We start from the raw sequence: 11,136 nt of genomic DNA, 5'->3' as shown, positions 1-11,136 counted from the left end.
TTTGTGCTCAGTTCATAATATTCAGTCAAGAGAACTAGTTATGATTTAGTCATATTTCTATATTAAATTATTATTTATATTGCTAAATGTCTAGGTAGGAGTTAAAACAAACTGTACATGCTTGTGATTCATACAATGTATTAAGGACAAATAAGTAAAGAATAATCTTGTCTTTCATTGTACTTAAATTCACATTTTTTTTAATATAAAATTTTAGTGGAAAAATGCACATAACCCTAACCATCTAAGTCTAGAAATGTTTATTCAATTACTTAAATTAAGAACACTTCTTACTGAAATAGATATGACTTAATAAACATTGTCACTGATGTATTTATATTGTAAGTTTAGATAACAGTCTTATCCCTCTAGCAATTTGACTATTCTACATAATTATGGTGCAGAGCCTTTTCTCATTTCGTTATTGCCACTTTGAGAATGAAAGTATACTGACAAAGCTGTGCTCCATCATCTCAACAATTAACATGCTTTTACTGCTACAAAGGAAGATTTCAACCACAGAATTTGCAATTGGAATTGGTGAAATTTGCACTTAGTACAATCACAGAATTATGGAGTGCTTGGGGCTGGAACAGACCTCTGGAGTCAACTGGTCCCAAATGGAGCTGAAGTTAAATACGTGTGATGGGGACACATTTCTAATTTCAAGGTAGTAAACTGCTCAAGCAGAGTCCCATAACACACACTATCCAGGGTTGTTTCCACATGACTCTTGCATATCTCTGGGGAAGGTGATTCCACAACCTCTCCGTGCAACCTGTTCCAGTGCTCAGTCATTTCCTCACAGAACTTCCATTGTTGTAGATTGTGCCCACTGCCTTTTGTCCTACCCCTGGGCACCATTGAGAAGAGTCTGGTTCCATCCACTTGATACTCTCCTTTCAAATACTTTTACACATTGATTCAGATCCCCCCTGAGTTTTCTCATCCCCAGGCTGAACAGGCCCAGTTCTCTCAGCCTTTCCTCGCTGAAGAGCTGTTCTAGACCCTTAATCATTTTAGTAGCCCTTAACTAACTTCACTACAGGAGCTCCATCTCTGTCTTGTTCAGTGGAGGACTTGGTGTTAGAATTAATGATTAAGTGCCTTAATTGATCTGAATTTTCTAGGCAGAGATCATAAGGTGCTAACTCTTTAAATTCATCTGTGTAATATAAATCTTTTGAGAAACTAGCTCTTGAGTAGTGTATTATTTTTTCTATTAATGTTTATATTATCTGCATTGTATTTAATATTGTAACATTAAAAAAACGATAGCATTTCTGGTGAATGCCTTGTCATGTGAGACTCTCTAACACGCTAATTCAATTAGAAAAGCTTGTTATGGGTTTGGTGGCAGTAATCCTGTCTTTACTCTGACTTCCACCTTTCCAACCACACTGGCTTCAAGAACGCAGCAAGGTGTTTTTGTTCAAGTGGTATTTTATAATAGATTTGACACGTATTCCAGAATTTTACTCTTAAGCATGTAGAATCGTTGCTTAGCCAATGTTTAATTTTTTGTTTAATTTTTTAAGGAAGAAATCAAGCATCTTTCTGACACAATTCTCCTTACACAATTCCTGTATCACGGAATCAGAACCACAGAGTTTGGAAGAGGCCTCCAGAGCAGCTCTAATGAGAGCACTTAGGGCCTAGCCTACCTACGTTCTGAATATCTCCAAGGATTGAGATTCCACCATTACTTAAAGGATCTGCTCTGGTGCTTGACAACACTAATTGTAAAAAAAGTTTCTCAATACCAGGTCAGAATCCTTTGTGTTTCCATTTTGTCCCTTGCCTCTACTTTCACTGCGCACCTAAGTAAGGTAAAAATATGTGTGAATGCAGTAACTGGATTTGAGCAATACTAAATTCTGAAGGATTTGGAAATGTAGACCAAGATGTGAAAATCCCTCTGCTTTGTAGTTATACATACTAAGTATGAGACCTGCACAAGTCCCTCTTCAGGCATAAGATGAACAAGTGTATGGGGCGGCTGAATCACAGCCTGAACCTCTGATTAATCACCTGAGGTGAGCAATAAGTCAGCCACGGGAGAACAGGTGAAGGTGATTCACCTGTGCTGCAGGAAGGGGTGGAGCCTGGCTGCACCTCTCCTAGACCCATTTAAGAGCTGACTGCCAGTGGGGAAGGATCTCTTCTGGAGATCTGCTCCATCAGAGTCTATCATGTGAACCCAGGAGAGGGTAAGTGTCCTTTCTTCCTACTCTAGTATAATAATTGCCTCAGCCAAACTCCTGGATATACTATATCATCTGTATATTCATTGATTGTACAATGAGGAATAAAAACTCTAAGCAGAAACTAACCAGGATTGTCATGGGAAGCATGGGGCATGTTACAGGCTCTTAGAAAACAGTAATACAAGTTTAGAAATCATTTACTATTTTCATAATGACACTGTCTTTTAGAACTTGTGAGCTCCATTAACAATTTACTACTTTGAAATTAGAAATGTGTTGCTGTCACATGTGTTTAACCTTGGCTACATTTGAAATTGTATTAAGGTTAAGAGCCCAGTGTATTTCTGTTTACCATTGGTATTATGGCCTGAATCAAAGCCATGATGAATTTTAGATCCAGATCTGTATTATTCCCCTGAGAGCCATCTTTGCTTTGAATGAGTGACAGAAAAATTGTGTATTTCTAGTTTTTATGACCAGAGAAAGGTACTTTATGTTGTGGATATTCAATCTATTGGCATGACATGTTGATATTGATGAAGTGTGGTAAGGAAACACTTAAGTTCTAATAATTTGATTTCATTTTGCTTCAACTCCTATTTAAACACTCCCAACTTTTAAGAGTATGGGCCATGTGAGATGTAAAATATATAGATCAATGTCACTAATCGGAAGCTCTTCCTGGTCACGTTGTAAAGCACACTTAATCAACTTCTTTAAGATCATGTTACAGAAAACTATTAACTATACTCTTAAAACAGTTAAACAGTTATAAATAATGTTTTACATTTCAGCTGACAACACTGAATTGCCCAGCGTTTAAGGAAATCTAATCACACAGCATACGGACTTTGCCTTCCAGTAAGATGGTATGGTAAAACTTTGGAACATATTAGCAATCACACTGTTGCTAACATTTCCTATTAAGGAGAAAGTTTCTCTGTGTATATTTTGGATTTCTTTTCCAACACTTAATTGCAGGTGGTGAAAAAAAGCTATTCAAAAGCTGCCAAGATTTTTAGATCTGTATGAGTGAGATTGATGAAATTTGTGGCTTTTCCCAAAAGAGTGTAGGTGAGAGCAGACATGTAAATTTTGCATGTGTGTGCATGTACGTGTGTGACAGAGAGAGGAGAGAGCAGGAGCTTACTCCTGAGGTGTGAGACTTGGCAGCGTTGCACTGTACAATGGGCACAAGAAACCGCATGTCTGTAAATGACTGCATTTGAATTGCTGCTATTTCACTATTGGGTTACTGTATTGTTAAAGCGAAAAGGAATGTTTTTAATAAATGCAAATAACAAATTAAATGCTTGCACACACTGAGGCTTTACTCTCTGGTGTGTAATTACTATACGTGCACTGGAGACCCAGGTCTGGGGGAGTGTTTCATTTCTTATTTATGATGTTAGCAAGTTGGGTTTGGGTTTTTTGGGATTTTTTTTTTTGCCTTTAGCATACCTCTTATGAGCACATGCAGAGCTGCATGTACATGACCACTGAGTAGGTGTCACTTAAATCTTAACAGATATAAAACAGGTAAATACTTTTGCTTTGTATGCTTTGGTAGATTTACTGTTTCTTCCAGCCTTTTATCTTTGCCATCCTAAAGTAATAGGAAGCTCCCAAATGACCAAGATTTTGTTTTCAGAGGCAGGAAAACTGCCTGTGGCAGGAAACAAACAAGCAAGGAGATTTCTAAGCTCTTACCCCTCAGGGCAAAGCCCTCAGCCCTGAGGATGGAGAACAGAAGGACACTTCCCTTAGCCATACAAGCATGCTGTTTGTATCCTCTTCCAGGTCCCCTCTGGGCTGACTGCCGTCACTGACACCATGCAGGAGTGTCTGCACAGGTTCTATCTGTACGGAGCCTGACAGCTCTCCTGTTTTCTTCTAATAGTATGTATTTTTCTCAAAGGATATAAGGATATCTGAGTTATACTGTGCCTGACCTGGGACTTAAGAAAGGCAGCCCTGCTTTTCTCTGTAGCCCCACATTTACTTTCGAGAATGGTCTAAACCTGCAGTATTCCTGTCTGTACAGAAAACATCCAACAGATCTGGAATCCTCCTGTTGCTGGAGTTCTTAATTCAGATGTAAGGAATTCTCACATTCTGTGCAAAAACAGTAACTTTTAACATACATTTTGTGCAAATCAAATACTAGGAAATGCAGCACAGAAATTATAATTGGTATTTAGTTCATCCTCCTGACTGTCCTGCCTGTTAACATTGTACAGACCAGAATATACTGGATTTTTCTATGCAGATTTGTATATAGAAAGTAATCCAGTTTTTCTGATTTTTATTTCATCAAGTACAATTTCACTTAGAAATGCAGACTATTTTACCATACACCATTTTTGAAAAATTTTTCTATCTTATTTTGCAATGATCTTCCTTGTATAAGGACTATAAAAACAATAATGCAGTGTTTTACATTTCTGCAATGCTCTACAAGAAGGCACGTATTTAGCAAATGACCTTCTTTTTCACTAAAAAGTACTTTATATTGTAAGGTAGCAAAGTTAGCAGTTTTGACCAGAGTGCAGTTGCTGCTTCTTGTGTTTTAGAACTGGCTCTTTCAGTCAAAATGTACTTTACATTATTAACATGGATAACAACTATTTGTCTTTTAAACATACATACGCTAATGTCACAGCCATGACATATGGCTTTGGTTTATTATATGGCAAGAATTTTCTGGCCTGTAGATAGTGTTTTGTATACAAAACACTTAGTTAGAATCTGTTTTTAAAATGTATTTCATACTATCACAGCATTCAGTCTGTATATCCACGTGTCCTGAATACACAATGTTTGTGCTAATGGGGACTCTTTGAGGCTTCATTAAAGTGTCAGTTGAAATCCACCACTCAGCCCTGCCTGTGCTTGTCAGTAGCATCTGCTGATGGCACATGGCCTCTCAGAAGGACACCACTTCCTGAAGCAAGGCCATCAAGGTGTGCAAGTCCCTCCAAAAAGCACCAAGTGATCTTAGAAATTTTTGGAAGCTTTATCCATAGTAAGCAGCACATTGATATGTATTTATTTTAGGACTGTCAAAATCAGGAATTTTTCTCTCAGAAGAAATGCCAAAAGCAAATTCAGTATGCAGTTCTCTCTCTCCTTCCCAGACCTTTGCTGACTTGTAGCCCCCACTCTGAAGCAGTTAGTCAACTGCCATGAGAGAGTTCCTTGGCTGTATGTTCCTAATACTCTTCTGCATTCAAGTATAGTTAACCTTAGTTGGTGCTATATTATTCACAGTCATGCAGAGCCAAATCCAGCTCATTTGGCAATGGGAATTTCCACGAGCTTTAGAGTGGGATTAGTTTTTTTTCCCCACAGAAGAGATCTCATGAACTGCACTCTCTGAATGTCTAACATCATATTGATTTGCCACTTACATATTGTTTCTTGATCATTTTACACTCAATATTTAACCAAGAAATCATTTCTATCTCTGCTTGGCCCTCGGTATTATTAGGTAGCATGAAACATACTCAGTGATGGTATGAAAGTTATTTCCAATAGGGCTTATGAAGTACAGCTGAGTGAGTATGACCTCCTGACCTCAAAGTGTTTGTTTACTGGGAACTATGTTCCAGTTCTCTAAATTTAATCTGTCTTGGACCAGGCTGACATTCCCTGGCTAGATTTATTATATCTCTGGAGGCTGTTACAAACACAACATTGTCACTGTTTATCGAGTAAAATGATAATAGGATTATATATCCTCTAGTGATAATGATACAGCTATGTTCATTTTTAATAATAACAAACCACTGCTTGATTTCATGCTCAGTGAAGATAATGTGTTACTGGGGGGGAAAAAAACAGACCATTCAAAAAGTGTTTTTCTTTCAAACAAATCCATTATGGAAAATATTTTTGTCCATCTTATTTTGCAATCAAAGCTTCAGTTTGTGTATATAAGCAGGCATATCATGTCCATTTTACAGAAGCACTAATACTGAGGAAAACTCAGAAAATTCCAGTTTCCCCTAAATCAACAACTCTGGATTTTGGAAACTGGTCATGTGGTTTTTCTTGTGCATCTTTTCCTATATTCAACCAGATATCAAAAGGCAGGCACAGCAGACCAGATTTGCATTTCATTTATATTTAGTTATACTCCAGGAGTTCAGAATAGATTCATTTGTAATCAGTGATATTAATTATTAATAGTATTATTAGTAATATTGTTTGTTACTATTGGCATTAGGATTAATATCATAGCCAAGTTTTAGCTTAGTACTGTATGTATTAACAGAAAACTCTTAGGTGCATTGGTTGCTTCTGGTTACTCAACATCTCTTTGTAATATATATTCATATTTTATCTCCCAGCTCAGACAACAAAAATGAAATTACTTCTTTAGTGAGTATATTAACAAAAGGGTTGACTTTTCTTATTTAGGAAAGCAAAGCACTTCTCCCTTTTTTTCTCTTTTTTTTTTGTTTTGTTTTGGAGGGGAGTGGTGGGTAGAGCACTCACACTATGATTTGGACTTTTACATAATGTTCCTATTGTTTTGGTGACCAACACTCTTGTGACTCTGCTCTACTGGAATTCATATCACAGTACAGATGAAGCATGCTGTGAGCCTTAAGTGAATTGGCCAATAACTCTTACATTAGCTGTACAATTTCTTTTCCTTTTTTTATGTAGTTACTATGTGCTAGTAACCAAGCAGTAGATAATCAAGCTTAGTACTATGTGTAAATTCTAAATCATAATTTGTGGCCTCTGATAGAATGGCAATTCACTCTTGTGAGGAGTTGTCCAAATACCTAAAAATTTATAACACATGCTGTGGGCAGAAATTCACACAGAAGAATATGTGCTGGCTACAAACATCTGCATACTGTTATGTGAGAAAGCAGCTGATCAATATGAAGGGTTTCACAAAGTATGACCTTCTGATACATCAGTTAGCAGATATGTTGTAAATAATCTTTTAATTTTTTTGGACCTGCTCCAACAGCTCCACATCTTTCTTGTGCCAGAGGCCCCAGGAAATGGTACTGCAGGTGGGGACTCAGAAGCGCAGAGTAGAGTAGAGGGGGACAATCCCCTTTTTCACCTTGCTGGCCACCCATCTTCTGATGCAGCCCAGGATATAGTTGGCTTTCCAGGCTGCAAGCGCACACTGCTGGCCCATGTCCAGCTTTTCATCCACTAGGACCCCCAAATCCTCCTCCGCAGAGCTCTTCTCAATGAGTTCTTCTCCCAGACTGAACATATATCTGGGAAGCATTCATATTGCATTGACGGAAGAGCAACACCTTGCACTTGATCTTGTTAAGCTTCATTAGGTACATGTCGTCCTGCTTTGTGGAGAGCTGGCCAGGGACCATTGGCTGCTTGAGGATTAGTTGGGTGTTAGCAGGTGGTGAGATGTTGTGTTGCTATTCGTACGTCAGTCAGTGGGCAGTTGTGTTGTTAGCTGAGTAATTGCATTGCAGATATGTAATTGCATTGTGTATGGTTGTAATTGCTTTTTCTGATCCCTTTTTCTCTTCTATTCTTAGTAAATAGCTTATATCTCAATTCACGTGGTCTATTTTGCTTCCAGATCTTTCTCTCATCCCACTGGGCAGGGAGAGTGAGTGAACAGCTGCATGGTGCTGAGCTGCCTGCCAGGTTAAACCACGGTTTTGCTCAGGAACTTACCACACAAAGAAACTGTTTCTCAAGTACTGTGCTCTGCACTTTTGTGTAGGAAGGCCCAAGGAATAAGTAATTGCTAATATTCCTTTTTATTTTTATATCATGATGAGGTTAGTTGAGGATTTTATCAGAGTAATGCAAATCTGTTTAAATACTGGTATATACATTTGCTGGTTGGACAAAATTTTTGTTTTTTCTATGTTTTTCATACTTTTTGTTTTACATGCAGACTTCTTTGATTGGGACCCTTAAATTTAAGATCATCAACACACCAACTGTGTTGCTTTTCTACATCACTTTTCCATGTTGCCCTACCATGTTTATTTTCTTTTCCAATGTCAGTATCCCATAAATGACAGAAAGACATTGACTAACAGTTGGAGGGCAATAAACCAATGGGTACTGTATATGATGCACTGCATCCAGTAGTCAAAATCAAGTAAGCATGATCGATACTATTTATCACATGTAGCAATATTTATTTTGGATTTTTTTTCCTTAACTGTTCATCTTGAATCTGAACCAAAGTCATCCTCTTCATTGCATTTCTTTGTCATGTGAAATAAGCGTGTAAAAATAAGCTACTGTACACAAAGATTAACAGTTAAAGCATAAAAATGAAAACAAATTGCCTACAGTGTTTAACTGACCGTGGTATTAAATAGTGCAGGTACGTATGTACTTATATTAACCTGTGCACTCTGCATTCAGCTGACATCCAAATGAGCTGCAACTCAATTCCAGACAACAGGAGAAATGCTCCTGACAAAGTAGACAAGAATTCTTCATACAAAAAAAGTGTCAGTGTTTCCCCAGGGCAATGTTTGCAGAAGTCTGGAATGTGCTTCCCTCTGTGTGTGTGTGCGCGCGCAATATTCAGCATACTGCACATTCAGTTCATGGTTAATTACTGGATTACATACTGCTCCAGAATATATAACTAAATTAAGTAAATTAAGTAAATATAGTGCATAGTTACCAGTCTCGATAATTGGAAAAGTCGATGTCCTAAAAAAGGAAATCTCCCCAAAGTGATGGAAACTTATATATTTGAGATTACAGTAATTATCTCACATGAATGCAGTTATGTCAGGGGCAGGCTCTGAAAGCTGATCCAGAAACCTTTAGTATTATTTGACAATTCCCTTTGCTTTTAAGAGTTTCTCATTAAGGTAAAAACATCCTTAAATGCAAGAAAATATACATTACCAAAAATATACTATAAATGTCCTATTTTTAAAAGTCCTTATGTGTATTTTGCCTTTTAATATTAGATCTATAAACAAATTGAGATGCCCATATTTTCAACACAAAGAACATACAAAGTAGCCTTCTTTACATTGGTTTCTTTTTACTTATATCTCTTTACACATCCCACACCTTAGTGGGCATGATGTACCAACAAGTACATTATCAGTGTATAAATAGCATCTGCTTTCTGTATTGTAAGTGCTCTGCCAGTTCTCATATTTTAACTTCCATGGTACAATGTCACAAGTACCATGGAGGACACCTAAGGCCTACACACATTTCTTTCAGGGGAAGAAATACATGTCAGTCACTAAAACACAACGATTTTGATTTAGCATCCTTTGGGTGTGATGTGAATAAACACACAGAAGTTTTTGATGATCTAAGATGCTCAGATGACAGCAGGGTACTGTACTGTGCAGTATCAAGGCATCGTATCTTTTCCTCTGCATTTCTTAGGATTCTGCAGAAATGAGCCCATATCAGTCTACACAGCAAGGTGATAATAGCAACTATGTATTAATAATAGCAAGATAATGTGGCTTACTGAACGTGGAAATAGTGGCAATTAGCATGGTATGATTATACAATAAGGACAATCAAGAAAGTTTTATTTCTTCTTCAGTACCCCTTTGCTGTCACTGATGGATTGTGTAACACTAGGAGGCTCAATGATCTCAAGAGAGAAGAGCCTCTGGGATCCACTTGGGTTTGCGGAGCAAGGCTGACTTAGATTGATCTGGCAGCCAACAGATCAGTTTCTGAAATGGCATCCATACTCTTTGATAAAGCACTGTAAGATCAATCTACTGATGAAAACAGATACATACTGGTTATATATTTACTATTTGTCATTCTCACATATGATTTATTTTTATGATACCCTTTTTGCTGTGTTAAAAAATGAACTGTTTTCTAATAGTAGAGTAACAAGGAGACCAGTTAGCTTGCCTTTAGAAAATAGTTCCTTCCGTAGTCAGTCAGATATTTTGAGGTCCCATTTCATGCCTAAATCGTAAGGTTGGTATTAATGCTTTTAAGATACAATACACCATTGATAGAACAAAACTTTAAAGCCAATTAAGTGTTGGCAATCTTCCTACCACTGGCAAAGTAACACTTGTTAACAGTTCCCCTTTGTGGCATGTTTGTAGTGCAATCGCTGATTTCTGGAAAGCTTTTTTGGCACTTCTAAATATTTTGAAATATCTAATGAATTTATTTTTATAGGCAATTTTAGACTTTGCTCATATTAATTTAAAGCATTTTACTTTAAAAAGTAGGGCTTTTATGCACTCAAATGAGGTATGTATCCACATTTTAACACATGGGAAAGATATTCTTTAATTTGTAGAAATAAACTGTACAAACAATAATTTGTTTATCTGCATTTTAACTAGTTAACAATTTAAGAAATCATCTCGTACAAATCTTTATGAAATACTCTCAAGTAGGTGTGAGTAAGGAGATACTGCTGCTTTACAAAACAAAAAAAAATCAGAACATTTTTATCCTGTGTTTTATTGTAAGTAAAAGCTTTCATGGCTATTTACTTTAAATTATTTCAATCTTAACAAAGCTTTTTTTCTTCATTTTGCGTGGAAAGAATGTGATTAGGTTGGGAAAGAAATAAGAAACACACAAAATAAAATTAACTAGCAAGGCTTAATTTATAATGAGATCAACTTTTATGAAAGGCAAAATTATTTTTAACAAAATGATCCAACTTTATTATACGCCTGCTAAAAGTTCAAACATCACTGGAGGGCATTTTGGAGGGGACAAAAAAAGCAGCTAGATTTCATTTTAGTCTGTTTTTTTTATAAACGTTCTGCAGTATTTAGTCTGTACTATCTAGTACTACATGTTTTCTTCTCATAGTGTCTATCTTAGAAGTTCTAAAGTACTGGTATAAGTTGTATCACTGCTCAGTGTGTGAGCAGAGATTAATAAAATTTCTTGTATTTCGTCATCTATAAAATCATGTTCTGTACAAAAGCAA

The 11,136-nt window shown here is 36.8% G+C and overlaps 1 long non-coding RNA gene across 1 annotated transcript; it reads left to right on the top strand.

Annotated features, from left to right (window-relative positions):
* The first annotated feature begins 1,780 nt into the window (after positions 1-1,780).
* LOC104911514 lies at positions 1,781-11,127 on the top strand. The gene is made up of 3 exons (XR_793957.2): positions 1,781-2,210; positions 3,002-3,076; positions 7,789-11,127. It is a non-coding gene; the product is annotated as an uncharacterized LOC104911514 (long non-coding RNA).
* The last annotated feature ends 9 nt before the right edge of the window (positions 11,128-11,136 follow it).

Source organism: Meleagris gallopavo, chromosome 6, assembly GCF_000146605.3.
Source record: "Meleagris gallopavo isolate NT-WF06-2002-E0010 breed Aviagen turkey brand Nicholas breeding stock chromosome 6, Turkey_5.1, whole genome shotgun sequence".
In the NCBI taxonomy this organism is placed as follows: Eukaryota; Metazoa; Chordata; class Aves; order Galliformes; family Phasianidae; genus Meleagris; species Meleagris gallopavo.
This window is presented reverse-complemented; position numbering and strand designations above follow the sequence as displayed.